Genomic DNA, 21,087 nt, shown 5'->3' on the forward strand with positions numbered 1-21,087 from the left:
CCAGAAAACTTGGGGAGATTTATAGAGGCTAGAAAGTCATCAACAGCTCTAGAATCAATTGGGTCCTCTGAATACAAGGAAGTGTAATAGGATGTGAGAAGGTTGTTAATATCAGATGACAGCGTTAAGACATTGCCCCCAGGTGATCGGAGAGCAGAGATATGAGTGGGAGTACAAGGGCCTGCACTAAGCCGTGCCAACAGCTTTCCTGCCTTATTGCCATATCTATAAAATTTTAAAGTGGAAAAGGCCAATTTGGCTACTTCCTAGTGTTCAGCCCAATAATCAAAGGCTCGTTTGGCAGATTGCCAATTCTGGCTATTCTTGTGCGTGCAATTGACGGATAACGCAATTTGTGCCTGATGAAGAGATTAGTTTCCCTGTTGGTAAAGCAGTTGGGACCTTTTATTAAATTGTGTGGTATAGGAGATTATGCGCCCTCTAAGCAATACCTTCTCAGCGTCCCAGAATAGGTAAGGATTGGTTAAATATGCTCCGTTCGTATCCGCAAATTCCTGCCATGCCGCAAGTAAATGAGACTTGAAGTCTTTGCTATGGCTAAATAAGTGGGGAAACCCCAGGGGCTCAAGGATTTCTGAGTTTTCAACCCAGGCAGCTGTAATAGGATGAGACAATGGTCGGAAATGGCCATATCAGAAATGGTTGTTCTACGTAGCATAGACAAGAGAGCCTGCGAGCAAAAAAGACAGTCAATGCGGGAAAAAGAGTCATGAGGGGATGAGTAGAACGTGTATTCTCAGTCTGTTGGGTGTTGGAGATGCCATACATCATGGAGATTAAGCATATCCATAGATTGTGCTAAAGCAGTAGAGGGGGGACACTTAGGCAGTTGTCTAGGATGCTGTGTGGGATGATCTCTGTTTTGATCAATATCATTGTGCATAACTGCGTTAAATTCCCCACCCAGAATATGACAAGATTCCAGAATTTGTAAGGCCCATGACATCAGACCCTGGTAAAAGTTTTGTCCTGGAGAATTGAGAGTGTATAGAGTGGAGATAGCAATGTCACAAGAGGCGATAGTAATATGGACAGTAAGTCTGTGGCCTTTAGAATCAGAGTTAACAGAGCGAACAGTGTAACAGAAATTTTTGTGGCATAGTATAGCTACTCCCACCTTACAGCCCACAGCTGGAGAACCAAACACCTGACCCACCAAAAGTCTCGAAAGATGAGAAAGATCGCAGATGAAGAGATGTGTCTCCTGTAAAAGAGCCACATCTGTACCCAAACGTTTCAAATGACGTAGTACTTGCATATGCTTGTTCTGTGAACGTGGCCCCTTAACATTCCACAAGATTACCTTCAAGTGATCCCTGTCATTAGGTGGAGCCATGTCTGTAGTAGTAAAAAATTTGGATGAGGCCTACAATAGGGCAGAACCATGCCAGGCATCACCCCAATGAGTCCAGGTTGATTAGAGCAATATTCGTCACCTAGGGAAATGCAGCAATAAAAGACAATAATGCAAAACAATAAATGCAGAACTTTTATAACAAATAGGGAGAAGCTCCCCAAGCAGATCAGGAACTTCACTTTTTTCCACATAGAGCAATCCAGTGAAGCTTCCACACTCAACACTCCACTACTGTCTTGCACAACAATGTATACAGGGGGGTGAGGGGAAGGGGGTGGGAGGAGTGGGGGGAGGTGAGGGAAGGGGGAAGGTAGTGAGGATTGAGGAAAGAGAGGGAATGGCAAAAGGGAAAACAAAAATATCCGAAGGCGATCAGGGTGAATCGCCACAGAGCAGGCCTGAACAAGACAAATAAGACAAGCCAAATTAATGCCAAACATTGAATGTTATAAGACAAATTATATCAGTCCCTGAGAAAGCATAGAAAAACAAAGAAATCGTTACATTACATTTCATCTGATGAAACAAGTCAGAGGGTAACATAACGATCTTCAGCCCAACCAAAGTGCACCCGTTTATGCGATTGCTTTTGAGGACTCGGTTGATTCCTCCCCTTGCTGGGGAGATGGAAGACGGTGCAGAAGAGGGACTTTGATCCATGTCTGCTTCAGGGATACTGTTGAGGTATCACTCCGCTTCCAATGGTGAAGGATAACCTTTCTCCATCCGACGGCTGGATATGAAGAACAGTGGGATAAGCCAAGTTGAACTTAACCTGCCTGTGATAGAGAGTGAAGCAGATTGCAGAGAAGGCCTTACATTGTTGCATAACCTCCATCAAGTAGTCCGTGAACAGGATGGCCTGTTTGTCAGCGTAGTGCAGATAGCGTGCAATCACCAGCCTAGGTTTAGTTGAAGAGTCAGACGGTGGGCCTATACGGTGGGCTCTTTCAACCACACAGTGGTGTCGCAGACCTAGGTGCTCCGGAATGGACATAGTACATATGTTGATCAGCATGGAGGGGAAATACGACTCGGGCAGGCCTATAATGTGCAAATTTTTTCACCATGAGCCATTTTCTAGATCGTCTACCTCATCCTGAAGATCTCTTTGGACTGTGGTGAGTTGGGCTACTGCCACATTAACAGCCAATGAGTCATCTTCAACAGAGGAGATCCTATCTTCCATTTGTGTAATGCGCTGGGCCTGAGCAAGGAGATCTTTGTGTAGCTGTTCTAGCCCTTTAAGAACAGCACTGTCAACTGCTGCCATGAAAGTAGGTGCCAGGAGTGCCATAACTGCATGGGCGATGCCAGCTGTTGAGGCAGGTTGAGGAGTAGGGGGCTGTGGCTGATGAGGGCTCTGCTGATGCCCTGTGTCAGTGGAGACAATTTCAGCAGAAGCCATCTTGGCTGCAACAGCCGCTGTGTCCCTCTGTGACAGGCGGGGGACTGAAGAGGAGCGGACTTCGTACCGTTTCATGAAGCAGTCCATGAATCCCCAGGGGCCACAGGCAGAGGGGGGACGAAGTGCAGCAGTGGAGGAGGGCAGCAGGAGCAGGGACGGCTCACTTCCACTCCATACGGCGCCGGAACCAGACATTCTCTTTCATGTTCTGGACCCATCAGTCTCACTGCCGAACCTGCTGGAGGAGCTACATATCTATGGCCAAGTATCCAATTTTAAGATACATTACACAAAGTCTGAAATTTTGCCAATCACCATACCTTCCTCTCTTGCTTCCATCCTGAAGGGTGCGTTTCCATTCACTTGGATGCCCAACTCTCTACTGTACTTAGGTATCCACCTCACTGACCGCTTGGACTCTCTTTATGCTTCTAATTATGTCCCCTTGCTAGTTAAAATTCGCCATGACTTACAGACGGGATGGGGTGACTTTTATGGGAATAAATCGCATTAACATCCTCAAAATGACCGTTTTACCCCGAATACTTTTTTCCTGCAGATGGTGCCTGTATTACTGTCTAAATACTTTTTAGTGAGCTCCATCATCTCTTTGCCTTGTTTGTCTGCGGCGGAAAGAGACCACTCCTGGCCTGGCATGTACTGAAGCTGTCTAAGTGGATGGGCGGTCTGAGCATACCTGATATACAATTCTATTACAGACCAGTTGCCTTCAGCAGATCCTTAGCTGGAGATTTCACGTTTCCACAAAGTATCTCTTGAAATGCCTATGGTGGGTCGTAATCTGTCCTATGCACCTTGGGCACTAGGGGATTCTCAGACTGGGTCTCCCCGTTGATCATCCATGTCTTTTTAGTCTGGGATAGGCTGAATGGGTCACTGTCACTAGCCCTCCACATCTAACCATTGGCACCAGTTGGGGGTTTCCCTCCAGGGAAAAGCTTTCCTATCTTGGACAGTGGGTGAGTGATGTAAATATTAGTCTATTTCTTAGAGTGAAGTACCCTGGCCACACTAACCTTTCTTCGGGAACGTTTTGGAGGCTTCCCTTTTGATTTCTGGAGACATCGTCAGCTCCGCCACTCTTTCTTTACACAAGCACACCTGACCCAGATCAGATCAACCCTTACTAACTTTGAGCACATATGGGCTGTCAAAGACCCTGCCCTGTATATGATTTCAGTCCTTTAGAAATTGAGGCCTCGGCGGCACCCACTCCTGAGCCGACATATATTAGGGAATGGGAATGTGATCTCCAAAGTGACCCAATGACCTCTACAGATTGACACACTCTAGCTCTATTGACATCAAGACCCAGGAGACTAACTATAAATTGTTGTCGAGATGGTATCAAGTGCCCACTACACTTTCCTGAATCTACCTGTCTGTTTCTGACTGTTGCTGGAGAGGCTGTGGACAGAGGGGTACCCTCATCCATATTTGGTGGGAATACCCAGTGCTCTTACCTTTTTGGGTAGAAATCCGAGACTGCATGGTGGAAATCCTGGATATAGACCTCCCCCTTTCCCATCAATATTTTCTTCTTCACACCCCACCACCCCATTCTCCTACTGCAAGCGCAGCGCTCTTCCTCACCTTTTCAATGCTGCTAAACACCTTGTTCCCATCCACTAGTTAGGCTAATTGGATTGGGAAGGTGATGGAGATATTGGAGACTGAAGAATGGATCGCAACATGAAGAGGTACCTGATGCCGTTTTAATGCTACTTGGGCTCCCTGGAGGCAATACGCTTTCTGGATGCCTGCACTCTCCTCCAGCTTAGATGTGGCCTTGCTGACCCCTCTTTCAAACACTTTGTCCAGGTGCACCAGCAATACTGATTTCCCCTTCATGCTGCCATCATTTTTACTGGGTGGCTGTGGGGGTTTTCTGACCTCTGTGTACATTGTTACTTCCCCTTTTTTCCTCGAATATTGTAGCCAATGATCTAGACGTGGTTGCCCTGTTTCCAAGTAAGGTTTTAAGTTGCTGATCCTGGATGTTATTATTTGTTTGTATCGCTGGCCTCAGGTTGGTTTCGTCAATTTCTATTTCTTTATATTGAGACATACCTGTTTCTTTTTCTTTGTACTGTTTTTTCTTTTTCTTAAAAAAAAAAAATAAAGATTATATTTTTAAAAAATGACCCCTTTTTGCAAAGTAGATACTCCAAGGTATTTGCTAAAAGGCATGGTGAGTACACTAAATTGCCAAAGGTATTGGGACACCCCTCCAAATCATTGGATCCAAGTGTTACAATCACCTCCATGGCCACAGGTATATAAAATTAAGCACCTAGGCATGCAGACTGCTTCTACAAACATTTGTGAAAGAATGGGTCGCTCTCAGGAGCTCTGTGAATTCAGACATGGTACAGTGATAGGTTGCCACCTGTGCAATAAGTCTATCCATGAAATTTCCCTGCTACTTAATATTCCATGGTCAACTGTTAGTGAGATAGTGAGTGGAAGCAACTGGGAACAACAGCAACTGAGCCATAAAGTGGTAGGCCACATCGAATGACAGAGCGGGGTCAGCACATGCTGAAGCGCACAGTGCGCAGAAGTCACCAACTGTCTGCAGAGTCAATAGCTAAAGACCTCCAAACATCATGTGGCCTTCAGATTAGCACAACAATAGTGTGTAGAGAGCTTCATGGAATGTGTTTCCATGGCTGCATTCAAGCCTCAAATCACCAGGTGCAATGCAAACCTTTGGATGCAGTGGTGTAAAGCATCCCGCCACTGGACTCTAGAGCAATGGAGAAGCGTTCTCTGGAGTGACCAATCATGCTTCTCTGTCTGCTAATCCGATGGACGTGTCTGGGTTTGGTGGTTGACAGGAGAAGGGTACTTGCCTGATTGCATTGTGCCAAGTGTAACGTTTGGTGGAGGGGGGATTATGGAGTGGGGTTGTTTTTCAGGGGTTTGGCTTGGCCCCTTAGTTTCAGTGAAGCGAACCCTTAAGGCATCAGCATACCAAGACACTTTGGAGAATTTTATGCTCCCAACTTTGTGGGAACAGTTTGGGGATGACCCCTTCCTGTTCCAACATGACTGCATGCCGATGCACAAAGCAAGGTCCATAAAGACATAGACGAGTGAGTCTGGGGTGAAGGAACTTGACTGGTTTGGAGTCCTGACCTCAACACGATAGAACACTTTTGGGATGAATTAGGGTGGAGACTGCAAGCCAAGCCTTTTCGTCTGACATCAGTGCCTGACCTCAAAATTGCACTTATGGAAGAATGGTCAAACATTCCCATAGACCAGGGGTAGGCAACCTGTGGCTCTCCAGCTGTTGCAGGACTACAAGTTCCATCATGACTCTGCAAGTCATAGCTGTAACTGTCAGTTTTGTAATGTTGCAATGCCTCATGGGAAATGTAGTTCCACAACAGCTAGAGAGCCGCAGATTGCCTACCCCTGCCTTAGACACACTCCTAAACCTTGTGGACAGCCTTCCCAAAAGAGTTGAAGCTGTTATAGCTGCAAAGGGTGGGCCAACTCAGTATTGAACCCTACGGATTAAGACTGGTATGACATTAAAGTTCATGTGCGTGTAAAGGCAGGCATCCCAATACTTGTGGCAATATAGTGTATTTTGAACACAAGTTTTTGAAAAATAAAGAAAGAAAATTAAAATGTATTTTTTATTTTTTTTCTTCATATTTCAAAACCTTGTGACAAAAAATTAGATCTGCAAAGTACTCATCATGCCTCTTATCAAATTCCTTTAGATGTCTACTTTCCAAAAAAGGGTCATTTGGGGGCTGTTTGTACTATCCTGGCATTTCAGGGCCTCCGGAACTGTTAAAAGTAGTGTGGAAGCAACATGAGGAAATACACCCTTTAAAATTCTGAAGGTGTTCATCGGATTTTGGGGACCTGTACATAGATAGGCCGCCAGAAAGTCTCACACATGTGGTATCCCCATGCCCAGGAAAAGTAGCAGAATGTCTTTGGGTGTAATTCCACATATAACCATAGCACATGTGAGAAATATCTCATTAAGTTGACATTTTTCAAAAATGTATGGCAAAAAAATAAAATCTTCCATGGGCTCAACATGCCTCTCAGCAAATAGCTTGTGATTAGAGATGAGCGAAGTATTCAAAAATTCGATTCGACTGATTCGGCGAATTCGTGGAAAAATTTTGATTCGAGTCGAATATATTCGCTGTGAATTTAACTTAAAAAAGGGTGTTTCTAGGCTTCAGAGAGACTTAATATTAGTGCTGAACACTGTACCTTTAATTTAAATGCCCTTGGAGTCTGCTGGGGAAGAGAAATAATACTGTCAGGCAGTATGACATGCAGATGAGTGCCGTCGATCTTAGAATCACCGCACACTTCACTCATTTGGCCAGTCACGGGGCCAAAACCAGAGTGTGGAGCCACAGTGTGGCGGTGGAGGCAGCAGCAGCAATGGGAGGCCATACAGCACCCTATGACAAAAATGGAAACCACCAGCAGTGTGAGGAGACCTGAAAGTGGCACATGGCAGAGTGTGGCGATAGAGACAGCAGCAATGGGAGGCCGTACAGGGACCCATGACACACTCTGGACCTGGCAGCAGCATGAGGAGGCGGTACAGGGGCCCATGGCAGATTACGGGCCTGGCAGCAGCATGAGGAGTCGGTACGGGGGCCCATGGCAGATTACAGGCCTGGCAGCAGCAATGGGAGGCCGTACAGGGACCCATGACACAATCTGGACCTGGCAGCAGCATGGGGAGGCGGTACAGGGGCCCATGACAGATTACGGGCCTGGCAGCAGCATTTGGAGTCGGTACGGGGGCCCATGACACACTCTGGACCTGGCAGCAGCATGAGGAGGCGGTACCGGGGGGCATGACAGATTACGAGCCTGGCAGCAGCAACTTGGACAGGAGGACGTTCAGTTTCTGCACCGTCTGGTGCGTGCTCGCAAACTGTTGTCTCTTGGAAACGGATTCCAAGAAAGACTGCTGACGGAATCCGTGAAGAGGAGTAGCAGGAGAAGGAGCATCTGAACGAGCGGAATATGCCAACAAGCGACAACAGGGGCCCATGACAGATTACGGGCCTGGCAGCAGCATGAGGAGTCGGTACGGGGGCCCATGGCAGATTAGGGGCCTGGCAGCAGCTATGGGAGGCCCGTAATCTGCCAGCACCCTATGACAAAAAATGGAACCCACCAGCAGTGTGAGGAGACCTGAAAGTGGCACATGGCAGAGTGTGGCGATGGAGACAGCAGCAATGGGAGGCCGTACAGGGACCCATGACAGACTCTGGACCTGGCAGCAGCATGAGGAGGCGGTATAGGGGCCCATGGCAGATTAGGGGCCTGGCAGCAGCTATGGGAGGCCCGTAATCTGCCAGCACCCTATGACAAAAAATGGAATACACCAGCAGTGTGAGGAGACCTGAAAGTGGCACATGGCAGAGTGTGGCGATGGAGACAGCAGCAATGGGAGGCCGTACAGGGACCCATGAGAGACTCTGGACTTGGCAGCAGCATGAGGAGGCGGTATAGGGGCCCATGGCAGATTAGGGGCCTGGCAGCAGCTATGGGAGGCCCGTAATCTGCCAGCACCCTATGACAAAAAATGGAACACACCAGCAGTGTGAGGAGACCTGAAAGTGGCACATGTTTGGGGCATGATTCATGGCGGATTTAGTCAGTTGTGTCAGGAACTGGTGGTTTGAAATCCAGACTAATCCACGCCTGATTCATTTTCACAAACGTCAGTCTCTCCACACTTTGGGTGGACAGTCGTGTCCTCCGCGGAGTTGCAATACCTCCTGCCGCACTAAACACGCGCTCCGATGCCACGCTACTGGCCGGGCATGACAGCCTTTCAAGGGCAAATTCAGCTAGTTGGGGCCAAAGGTCAAGTTTCGTTGACCAGTAGTCAAGGGGATTGTCTACCTCGGTTGGCAGGGTGCTGTCCAAGTAGGCCTAAGCCTGTTGTTTGAGGTCCTGCTCCAGGTCCACCTGATGCTGCTGCTGCTGCTGCTGCTGCTGCTGCTGCTGCTGCTGCGGCTGGTTAGTAGTTTCCTCACTGCGCTGGTGAAGAAAGCTACTCATCATCGACTGCAGACTGAGGCAGTCGCTGCTGGTGGAGCTGCCACTGCTCCTACCACCCCACCCCTCCCCTGCTGCCATGGCAGCGGAACGCGAGCGCACAGGGCCCACAGTGTCTGAGGATGGACGTTGGCGCAGACAGGCAGAGACCAGCTGACTACATAGGTGGTTTTTATAGTACGTTATTTTGGCCTCCCTCTCAGCAGGTGTGAAAAAGGCCACCATTTTTGAACGGTAGCGAGGGTCCAACAAGGTGGACAGCCAAAAGTCATCCCTCTGTCTGATGGTTATTATTCGGCTGTCGCTACGCAAGCAACCGAGCATGCTATGGGCCATTTGTGCCAAGGAATGCGAGGGACTCCCTGCCTCCATCTCCACAGCATACTGCCACGGTGCGTCTGGGTCCTCTGTCTCCTCCTCCTCCTCCTCTACCAGATGCTCCTGCTCCTCCACTCCTGTCCGCTGAGTGGAAAAACCACCCATTTCACTCAATAATTCCTGAGCACCAATGTCCTCCTCTACCTCCTCCTCTTCTTCCTGTCCTGCCCCCACAGGGGTCATGTGGCGTTGAGATCTGTGCGCCACGTCTACCGCACCCTGACCAGCCATTGTTAACAGCATTTGTTCCAGGACGTGCAACAGAGGAATGATGTCGTTCATCCCATAGTCCTGGCGACTCACGAATAGCGTGGCCTCCTCAAAGGGCCTGAGCAAGCGCAGGTGTCACGCATGAGCTGCCAATGGCTGACATCTAAGTTACACAGGGAGTACCTTTATCCGCTTTTAACATCAGGAAATCGGTGATGGCCTTTCGCTGTTCGTAAAGGCGGTCTAACATATGTAGGGTTGAATTCCACCTTGTTGCAACGTCACAGCATGAGGAGTCGGTACGGGGGCCCATGGCAGATTACGTGCCTGGCAGCAGCAATGGGAGGCCCGTAATCTGCCAGCACCCTATGTCAAAAAATTCAACACACCAGCAGTGTGAGGAGACCTGAAAGTGGCACATGGCAGAGTGTGGCTATGGAGACAGCAGCAATGGGAGGCCGTACAGGGACCCATGACACACTCTGGACTTGGCAGCAGCATGAGGAGGCGGTATAGGGGCCCATGGCAGATTAGGGGCCTGGAAGCAGCAATGGGAGGCCCGTAATCTGCCAGCACCCTATGTCAAAAAATTCTACACACCAGCAGTGTGAGGAGACCTGAAAGTGGCACATGGCAGAGTGTGGCGATGGAGACAGCAGCAATAGGAGGCCGTACAGGGACCCATGAGAGACTCTGGACCTGGCAGCAGCATGAGGAGGCGGTATATAGGGGCCTATGGCAGATTAGGGGCCTGGCAGCAGCTATGGGAGGCCCGTAATCTGCCAGCACCCTATGTCAAAAAATTCTACACACCAGCAGTGTGAGGAGACCTGAAAGTGGCACATGGCAGAGTGTGGCGATGGAGACAGCAGCAATGGGAGGCCATACAGGGACCCATGAGAGACTCTGGACCTGGCAGCAGCATGAGGAGGCGGTATATAGGGGCCTATGGTAGATTAGGGGCCTGGCAGCAGCTATAGGAGGCCCGTAATCTGCCAGCACCCTATGTCAAAAAATTCTACACACCAGCAGTGTGAGGAGACCTGAAAGTGGCACATGGCAGAGTGTGGCGATGGAGACAGCAGCAATGGGAGGCCGTACAGGGACCCATGACAGACTCTGGACCTGGCAGCAGCATGAGGAGGCGGTATATAGGGGCCTATGGCAGATTAGGGGCCTGGCAGCAGCTATAGGAGGCCCATAATCTGCCAGCACCCTATGTCAAAAAATTCTACACACCAGCAGTGTGAGGAGACCTGAAAGTGGCACATGGCAGAGTGTGGCGATGGAGACAGCAGCAATGGGAGGCCGTACAGGGACCCATGAGAGACTCTGGACCTGGCAGCAGCATGAGGAGGCGGTATATTGGGGCCTATGGCAGATTAGGGGCCTGGCAGCAGCTATAGGAGGCCCGTAATCTGCCAGCACCCTATGTCAAAAAATTCTACACACCAGCAGTGTGAGGAGACCTGAAAGTGGCACATGGCAGAGTGTGGCGATGGAGACAGCAGCAATGGGAGGCCGTACAGGGACCCATGAGAGACTCTGGACCTGGCAGCAGCATGAGGAGGTGGTATATAGGGGCCTATGGCAGATTAGGGGCCTGGCAGCAGCTATAGGAGGCCCGTAATCTGCCAGCACCCTATGTCAAAAAATTCTACACACCAGCAGTGTGAGGAGACCTGAAAGTGGCACATGGCAGAGTGTGGCGATGGAGACAGCAGCAATGGGAGGCCGTACAGGGACCCATGACAGACTCTGGACCTGGCAGCAGCATGAGGAGGCGGTATATAGGGGCCTATGGCAGATTAGGGGCCTGGCAGCAGCTATGGGAGGCCCGTAATCTGCCAGCACCCTATGTCAAAAAATTCTACACACCAGCAGTGTGTGAGGAGACCTGAAAGTGGCACATGGCAGAGTGTGGCGATGGAGACAGCAGCAATGGGAGGCCGTACAGGGACCCATGAGAGACTCTGGACCTGGCAGCAGCATGAGGAGGCGGTATATAGGGGCCTATGGCAGATTAGGGGCCTGGCAGCAGCTATAGGAGGCCCGTAATCTGCCAGCACCCTATGTCAAAAAATTCTACACACCAGCAGTGTGAGGAGACCTGAAAGTGGCACATGGCAGAGTGTGGCCATGGAGACAGCAGCAATGGGAGGCCGTACAGGGACCCATGAGAGACTCTGGACCTGGCAGCAGCATGAGGAGGCGGTATATAGGGGCCTATGGCAGATTAGGGGCCTGACAGCAGCTATGGGAGGCCCATAATCTGCCAGCACCCTATGTCAAAAAATTCTACACACCAGCAGTGTGTGAGGAGACCTGAAAGTGGCACATGGCAGAGTGTGGCGATGGAGACAGCAGCAATGGGAGGCCGTACAGGGACCCATGAGAGACTCTGGACCTGGCAGCAGCATGAGGAGGCGGTATATAGGGGCCTATGGCAGATTAGGGGCCTGGCAGCAGCTATAGGAGGCCCGTAATCTGCCAGCACCCTATGTCAAAAAATTCTACACACCAGCAGTGTGAGGAGACCTGAAAGTGGCACATGGCAGAGTGTGGCGATGGAGACAGCAGCAATGGGAGGCCGTACAGGGACCCATGAGAGACTCTGGACCTGGCAGCAGCATGAGGAGGCGGTATATAGGGGCCTATGGCAGATTAGGGGCCTGGCAGCAGCTATGGGAGGCCCGTAATCTGCCAGCACCCTATGTCAAAAAATTCTACACACCAGCAGTGTGTGAGGAGACCTGAAAGTGGCACATGGCAGAGTGTGGCGATGGAGACAGCAGCAATGGGAGGCCGTACAGGGACCCATGAGAGACTCTGGACCTGGCAGCAGCATGAGGAGGCGGTATATAGGGGCCTATGGCAGATTAGGGGCCTGGCAGCAGCTATGGGAGGCCCGTAATCTGCCAGCACCCTATGTCAAAAAATTCTACACACCAGCAGTGTGTGAGGAGACCTGAAAGTGGCACATGGCAGAGTGTGGCGATGGAGACAGCAGCAATGGGAGGCCGTACAGGGACCCATGAGAGACTCTGGACCTGGCAGCAGCATGAGGAGGCGGTATATAGGGGCCTATGGCAGATTAGGGGCCTGGCAGCAGCTATAGGAGGCCCGTAATCTGCCAGCACCCTATGTCAAAAAATTCTACACATCAGCAGTGTGAGGAGACCTGAAAGTGGCACATGGCAGAGTGTGGCGATGGAGACAGCAGCAATGGGAGGCCGTACAGGGACCCATGAGAGACTCTGGACCTGGCAGCAGCATGAGGAGGCGGTATATAGGGGCCTATGGCAGATTAGGGGCCTGGCAGCAGCTATAGGAGGCCCATAATCTGCCAGCACCCTATGTCAAAAAATTCAACACACCAGCAGTGTGAGGAGACCTGAAAGTGGCACATGGCATGAGACACTGTGGACCTGGCAGCAGCATGAGGAGGCGGTATATAGGGGCCTATGGCAGATTAGGGGCCTGGCAGCAGCAATGGGAGGCCCGTAATCTGCCAGCACCCTATGTCAAAAAATTCTACACACCAGCAGTGTGTGAGGAGACCTGAAAGTGGCACATGGCAGAGTGTGGCGATGGAGACAGCAGCAATGGGAGGCCGTACAGGGACCCATGAGAGACTCTGGACCTGGCAGCAGCATGAGGAGGCGGTATATAGGGGCCTATGGCAGATTAGGGGCCTGGCAGCAGCTATGGGAGGCCCGTAATCTGCCAGCACCCTATGTCAAAAAATTCTACACACCAGCAGTGTGTGAGGAGACCTGAAAGTGGCACATGGCAGAGTGTGGCGATGGAGACAGCAGCAATGGGAGGCCGTACAGGGACCCATGAGAGACTCTGGACCTGGCAGCAGCATGAGGAGGCGGTATATAGGGGCCTATGGCAGATTAGGGGCCTGGCAGCAGCTATAGGAGGCCCATAATCTGCCAGCACCCTATGTCAAAAAATTCAACACACCAGCAGTGTGAGGAGACCTGAAAGTGGCACATGGCATGAGACACTGTGGACCTGGCAGCAGCATGAGGAGGCGGTATATAGGGGCCTATGGCAGATTAGGGGCCTGGCAGCAGCAATGGGAGGCCCGTAATCTGCCAGCACCCTATGTCAAAAAATTCTACACACCAGCAGTGTGTGAGGAGACCTGAAAGTGGCACATGGCAGAGTGTGGCGATGGAGACAGCAGCAATGGGAGGCCGTACAGGGACCCATGAGAGACTCTGGTCCTGGCAGCAGCATGAGGAGGCGGTATATAGGGGCCTATGGCAGATTAGGGGCCTGGCAGCAGCTATGGGAGGCCCGTAATCTGCCAGCACCCTTTGTCAAAAAATTCTACACACCAGCAGTGTGTGAGGAGACCTGAAAGTGGCACATGGCAGAGTGTGGCGATGGAGACAGCAGCAATGGGAGGCCGTACAGGGACCCATGAGAGACTCTGGACCTGGCAGCAGCATGAGGAGGCGGTATATAGGGGCCTATGGCAGATTAGGGGCCTGGCAGCAGCTATAGGAGGCCCGTAATCTGCCAGCACCCTATGTCAAAAAATTCTACACACCAGCAGTGTGTGAGGAGACCTGAAAGTGGCACATGGCAGAGTGTGGCGATGGAGACAGCAGCAATGGGAGGCCGTACAGGGAACCATGAGAGACTCTGGACCTGGCAGCAGCATGAGGAGGCGGTATATAGGGGCCTATGGCAGATTAGGGGCCTGGCAGCAGCTATAGGAGGCCCATAATCTGCCAGCACCCTATGTCAAAAAATTCAACACACCAGCAGTGTGAGGAGACCTGAAAGTGGCACACGGCATGAGACACTGTGGACCTGGCAGCAGCATGAGGAGGCGGTATATAGGGGCCTATGGCAGATTAGGGGCCTGGCAGCAGCTATGGGAGGCCCGTAATCTGCCAGCACCCTATGTCAAAAAATTCTACACACCAGCAGTGTGTGAGGAGACCTGAAAGTGGCACATGGCAGAGTGTGGCGATGGAGACAGCAGCAATGGGAGGCCGTACAGGGACCCATGAGAGACTCTGGACCTGGCAGCAGCATGAGGAGGCGGTATATAGGGGCCTATGGCAGATTCGGGGCCTGGCAGCAGCTATAGGAGGCCCGTAATCTGCCAGCACCCTATGTCAAAAAATTCTACACACCAGCAGTGTGTGAGGAGACCTGAAAGTGGCACATGGCAGAGTGTGGCGATGGAGACAGCAGCAATGGGAGGCCGTACAGGGACCCATGAGAGACTCTGGACCTGGCAGCAGCATGAGGAGGCGGTATATAGGGGCCTATGGCAGATTAGGGGCCTGGCAGCAGCTATGGGAGGCCCGTAATCTGCCAGCACCCTATGTCAAAAAATTCTACACACCAGCAGTGTGTGAGGAGACCTGAAAGTGGCACATGGCAGAGTGTGGCGATGGAGACAGCAGCAATGGGAGGCCGTACAGGGACCCATGAGAGACTCTGGACCTGGCAGCAGCATGAGGAGGCAATATATAGGGGCCTATGGCAGATTAGGGGCCTGGCAGCAGCTATAGGAGGCCCATAATCTGCCAGCACCCTATGTCAAAAAATTCAACACACCAGCAGTGTGAGGAGACCTGAAAGTGGCACATGGCATGAGACACTGTGGACCTGGCAGCAGCATGAGGAGGCGGTATATAGGGGCCTATGGCAGATTAGGGGCCTGGCAGCAGCAATGGGAGGCCCGTAATCTGCCAGCACCCTATGTCAAAAAATTCTACACACCAGCAGTGTGTGAGGAGACCTGAAAGTGGCACATGGCAGAGTGTGGCGATGGAGACAGCAGCAATGGGAGGCCGTACAGGGAACCATGAGAGACTCTGGACCTGGCAGCAGCATGAGGAGGCGGTATATAGGGGCCTATGGCAGATTCGGGGCCTGGCAGCAGCTATAGGAGGCCCATAATCTGCCAGCACCCTATGTCAAAAAATTCAACACACCAGCAGTGTGAGGAGACCTGAAAGTGGCACATGGCATGAGACACTGTGGACCTGGCAGCAGCATGAGGAGGCGGTATATAGGGGCCCATGGCAGATTAGGGGCCTGGCAGCAGCAATGGGAGGCCCGTAATCTGCCAACACCCTATGTCAAAAAATTCTACACACCAGCAGTGTGTGAGGAGACCTGAAAGTGGCACATGGCAGAGTGTGGCGATGGAGACAGCAGCAATGGGAGGCCGTACAGGGACCCATGAGAGACTCTGGACCTGGCAGCAGCATGAGGAGGCGGTATACAGGGGCCTATGGCAGATTAGGGGCCTGGCAGCAGCTATGGGAGGCCCGTAATCTGCCAGCACCCTATGTCAAAAAATTCTACACACCAGCAGTGTGTGAGGAGACCTCAAAGTGGCACATGTTTGAGGCATGATTCATGGCGGATTTAGTCAGTTGTGTAAGGAACTGGTGGTTTGAAATCCAGACTAATCCACGCCTGATTCATTTTCACAAACGTGAGTCTCTCCACACTTTGGGTGGACAGTCGTGTCCTCCGCGGAGTTACAATACCTCCTGCCGCACTAAACACGCGCTCCGATGCCACGCTACTGGCCGGGCATGACAGCCTTTCAAGGGCAAATTCAGCTAGTTGGGGCCAAAGGTCAAGTTTCGTTGACCAGTAGTCAAGGGGATTGTCTACCTCGGTTGGCAGGGTGCTGTCCAAGTAGGCCCAAGCCTGTTGTTTGAGCTCCTGCTCCAGGTCCACCTGATGCTGCTGCTGCTGCTGCGGCTGGTTAGTAGTTTCCTCACTGCGCTGGTGAAGAAAGCTACTCATCATCGACTGCAGACTGAGGCAGCCGCTGCTGGTGGAGCTGCCACTGCTCCTACCACCCCACCCCTCCCCTGCTGCCATGGCAGCGGAACGCGAGCGCACAGGGCCCACAGTGTCTGAGGATGGACGTTGGCGCACAAAGGCAGAGACCAACTGACTACATAGGTGGTTTTTATAGTACGTTATTTTGGCCTCCCTCTCAGCAGGTGTGAAAAAGGCCACCATTTTGGAACGGTAGCGAGGGTCCAACAAGGTGGACAGCCAAAAGTCATCCCTCTGTCTGATGGTTATTATTCGGCTGTCGCTACGCAAGCAACCGAGCATGCTATGGGCCATTTGTGCCAAGGAATGCGAGGGACTCCCTGCCTCCATCTCCACAGCATACTGCCACGGTGCGTCTGGGTCCTCTGTCTCCTCCTCCTCCTCCTCTACCAGATGCTCCTGCTCCTCCACTCCTGTCCGCTGAGTGGAAAAACCACCCATTTCACTCAATAATTCCTGAGCACAAATGTCCTCCTCTACCTCCTCCTCTTCTTCCTGTCCTGCCCCCACAGGGGTCATGTGGCGTTGAGATCTGTGCACCACGTCTACCGCACCCTGACCAGCCATTGTTAACAGCATTTGTTCAAGGACGTGCAACAGAGGAATGACGTCGTTCATCCCATAGTCCTGCCGACTCACGAATAGCGTGGCCTCCTCAAAGGGCCTGAGCAAGCGGCAGGTGTCACGCATGAGCTGCCAATGGCTGACATCTAAGTTACACAGGGGAGTACCTTTATCCGCTTGTAACATCAGGAAATCGGTGATGGCCTTTCGCTGTTCGTAAAGGCGGTCTAACATGTGTAGGGTTGAATTCCACCTTGTTGCAACGTCGCAGATCAGGCGATGCTGTGGAATTCCGTTCTGCCGCTGCAGCTCAAGGAGGGTGTGCTTTGCGGTGTAGGAATGGCTGAAATGCATGCAAAGTTTACGTGACATTTTAAGGATGTCTTGCAGTGGGATGGTGGATTTTAGGAACCGCTTGACAACCAGATTGAACACGTGAGCCATGCATGGCGCATGGCACAACCTTCCTTGACGCAGAGCAGACACCATGTTCTTTCCGTTGTCGGTCAACATGGTTCCGATTTTCAGTTTGCGCGGAGACAGCCATCTGTCGATTTCTCTGTTCATTACACTGAGAAGTTCCTCCCCTGTGTGACTACGTTCGCCAAGGCATACCAGGTGCAGAACAGCGTGACACCGTTGCGCCCTGCACATGTGATATGCCGGTCGGGTAATGGGACTTGGCACGGGGGTGGCGGCTGAGGACACGGCGGAAGAAGAGGTGGTAGAGGCGGACATCTTTGCCGGACCAAGGACGTGCAAACGTGGAGGCAAAAGCGGCGTGACCTGTCCAAGTTGCTGGTGCGGCTGTGACGGCACCACGTTCACCCAGTGGGCCGTAAATGACATGTACTGTCCCTGACCGTAGTTACAGCTCCACACGTCGGCGCTGCCGTGCACTTTGGCAGAGACCGACATGCTCAAAGACTGGCCCACCATGTCTTCTACATGTGAATGCAGGGCTGGCACTGCCTTTTTGGCGAAGAAATGACGGCTTGGCACTCTCCACCGCGGCGCGGCACAAGCCATCATTTCTCTGAAAGGTGCTGAGTCCACCACTTGGAAAGGGAGGGACTGCAGCACCAGCAACTTGGACAGGAGGATGTTCAGCTTTTGCACCGTCGGGTGCGTGCTCGCAAACTGTTGTCTCTTGGAAACGGATTCCAAGAAAGACTGCTGACGGAATCCGTGAAGAGGAGTAGCAGGAGAAGGAGCATCTGAACGAGCGGAAGATGCCAACGAGCGACAACTCCCCTCAGCAGAGGTGTTGGAGCCTTGACTGGCTGATGGAGGGCGATTGACGTCGGGTGACGGAGCAAGTAACGGAGCGGGTGATGGAGCGGGGGCTGGGGCGGGCAGAACCGCCGTATCTTTATCACGGTTTTCCCAGGCCACCAAATGGCGACGCTGCATATGCTGCCGCAACGCTGTAGTCCCAACATGGGCCCCCTGGCCACGCTTGACTTTCTGGCCACATAGTCGACATACGGCTACGTTTACTTCCTCGGGCGGCTTGACGAAAAATTGCCACACCGCCGAGTAGGAAACTTTGCCCCCGATACTCCTCACTGGCTGACTGCTGCTTCCTCCGTGCACACCGGCACCACTACTGGCCGTGGTGGTAGGCTGCAGTGGAGCTGGTGCTCTACTCCGTGGCCGTTTGGCTCCACTGACACTGCTTCCACTGACACTGCTGCGACCCTGCTGCTGTCTCCTGGGCAACCCACCGACTGTTTTGCTCACTGCCAAGCTGCCACCCTCTTCTCCTGATGATGCGGAAGAAATTGCCTGATGACGACGAGGCTGCCAAGTGCGATCAACCTCCTCATCATCAAGTAGGGTCTCCGCCTCACTACTAGCCCTCTCGGCTGCGTCTGGGTCAGGAGACAGACCTGTCTCTAGACCGGCTACCGGGCCACTCTCCTCGCCACTACTTCTTCGCCTAGCTGCTGAAAAGGCGGATGTCTCCCCCCGTTCCTGACCGCCCTCTGTTAGCTCTTCCTCACTGTACAGTGGGGCTGAGCCCACAGCATGCGATACTTCGCTTGGTGAGGGAACACCAAAGGACAGGGGCAGGTAGAGGACACGTGATTTCAGTGGGCTTGGTCCTGGGCCATGCCAACTAACGGTTGTGTCTGACGTACCCACCGACCGTTGGCTGTAGGTGTCAGAGGTGACCTGGGAAGAGGAAGACGACCGAGCCAACCAATCGATGACGGCAGGGTTGTCGGTGGAGACACGACCGCTGGATGACACCGGGAGCACTGGCCTCTGGCTGCGAATAGTGCTGCCTCGACCCCTTCCTCTGCTGCCATGTCTGCTCGCTCCTAAAACATTGCCTCCTCTGCCACTCCTCTGCATGTTGTCTGACATACTCTTTAATTAAACGATTATGTGTCCCTGAGTAACAATTCTGTGTCCCTGAGTAACAATTCTGTGTCTGTGCGAGTAACAATTCTGTGGCCCTAAGTAACAGTTCTGTGGCCCTCAGTAACAATTCTGTGTCCCTGATTAACGTTTCTGTGGCCCCAAGTAACAGTTCTGTGGCCCTCAGTAACAATTCTGTGTCTGTGCGAGTAACAATTCTGTGTCTGTGCGAGAAACAATTCTGTGGCCCTAAGTAACAGTTCTGTGGCCCTCAGTAACAGTTCTGTTTCCCTGAGTAACAATTCTGTGTCTGTGCGAGTAAGAATTCTGTGTCTGTGCGAGTAACAATTCTGTGGCCCTAAGTAACAGTTCTGTGGCCCTCAGTAACAGTTCTGTGTCCCTGAATAACAATTCTGTGTCTGTGCGAGTAACAATTCTGTGTCTGTGCGAGTAACAATTCTGTCTGTGCGAGTAACAATTCTGTGGCCCTAAGTAACGGTTCTGTGGCCCTCAGTAACAGTTCTGTGTCCCTGTGTAACAATTCTTTGTCTGTGCGAGTAACAATTCTGTGGCCCTAAGTAACAGTTCTGTGGCCCTCAGTAACAATTCTGTGTCCCTGATTAACGTTTCTGTGGCCCCAAGTAACAGTTCTGTGGCCCTCAGTAACAATTCTGTGTCTGTGCGAGTAACAATTCTGTGTCTGTGCGAGTAACAATTCTGTGTCTGTGCGAGTAACAATTCTGTGGCCCTAAGTAACGGTTCTGTGGCCCTCAGTAACAGTTCTGTGTCCCTGTGTAACAATTCTGTGTCTGTGCGAGTAACAATTCTGTGGCCCTAAGTAACAGTTCTGTGGTCCTCAGTAACAATTCTGTGTCTGTGCGAGTAACAATTCTGTGGCCCTAAGTAACAGTTCTGTGGCCCTCAGTAACAATTCTGTGTCTGTCCCTGAGTAACAATTCTGTGGCCCTAACTAAAGTTTCTGTGGCCCTAAGTAACAATTCTCTGGCACTCAGTAACAATTCTGTCTGTCCCTGAGTAACAATTCTGTGGCCCTAATAACGTTTCTGTGGCCCTAAGTAACAATTATCTGGCACTCCGTAACAATTCTGTCTGTCCCTGAGTAACAATTCTCTGGCACTCAGTAACAATTCTGTCTGTCCCTGAGTAAAAATTCTGTGGCCCCAAGTAAAGTTTCTGTGGCCCTGAGTAACAATTCTCTGGCACTCCGTAACAATTCTGTCTGTCCCTGAGTAACAATTCTCTGGCACTCAGTAACAATTCTGTCTGTCCCTGAGTAAAAATTCTGTGGCCCTAATTAAAGTTTCTGTGGCCCTAAGTAACAATTCTCTGGCACTCAGTAACAATTCTGTCTGTCCCTGAGTAACAATTCTCTGGCACTCCGTAACAATTCTGTCTGTCCCTGAGTAACAATTCTCTGGCACTCCGTAACAATTCTGTCTGTCCCTGAGTAACAATTCTCTGGCACTCAGTAACAATTCTGTCTGTCCCTGAGTAAAAATTCTGTGGCCCTAATTAAAGTTTCTGTGGCCCTAAGTAACAATTCTCTGGCACTCAGTAACAATTCTGTCTGTCCCTGAGTAACAATTCTCTGGCACTCCGTAACAATTCTGTCTGTCCCTGAGTAACAATTCTCTGGCACTCCGTAACAATTCTGTCTGTCCCTGAGTATGAATTCTGTGGCCCTAACTAGCGTTTCTTTGTCCCTAAGTAACAGTTCTGTGGCCCTGAGTAACAATTCTGTGTCTGTGCGAGTAACAATTCTGTGGCCCTAAGTAACAGTTCTGTGGCCCTCAGTAACAGTTCTGTGTCTGTGCGAGTAACAATTCTGTGTCTG

The sequence above is a fragment of the Staurois parvus genome, unplaced genomic scaffold (assembly GCF_062004578.1).
Source record: "Staurois parvus isolate SC_StPar_1 unplaced genomic scaffold, SC_StPar_1.0 ptg000402l, whole genome shotgun sequence".
Lineage (NCBI taxonomy): Eukaryota > Metazoa > Chordata > Amphibia > Anura > Ranidae > Staurois > Staurois parvus.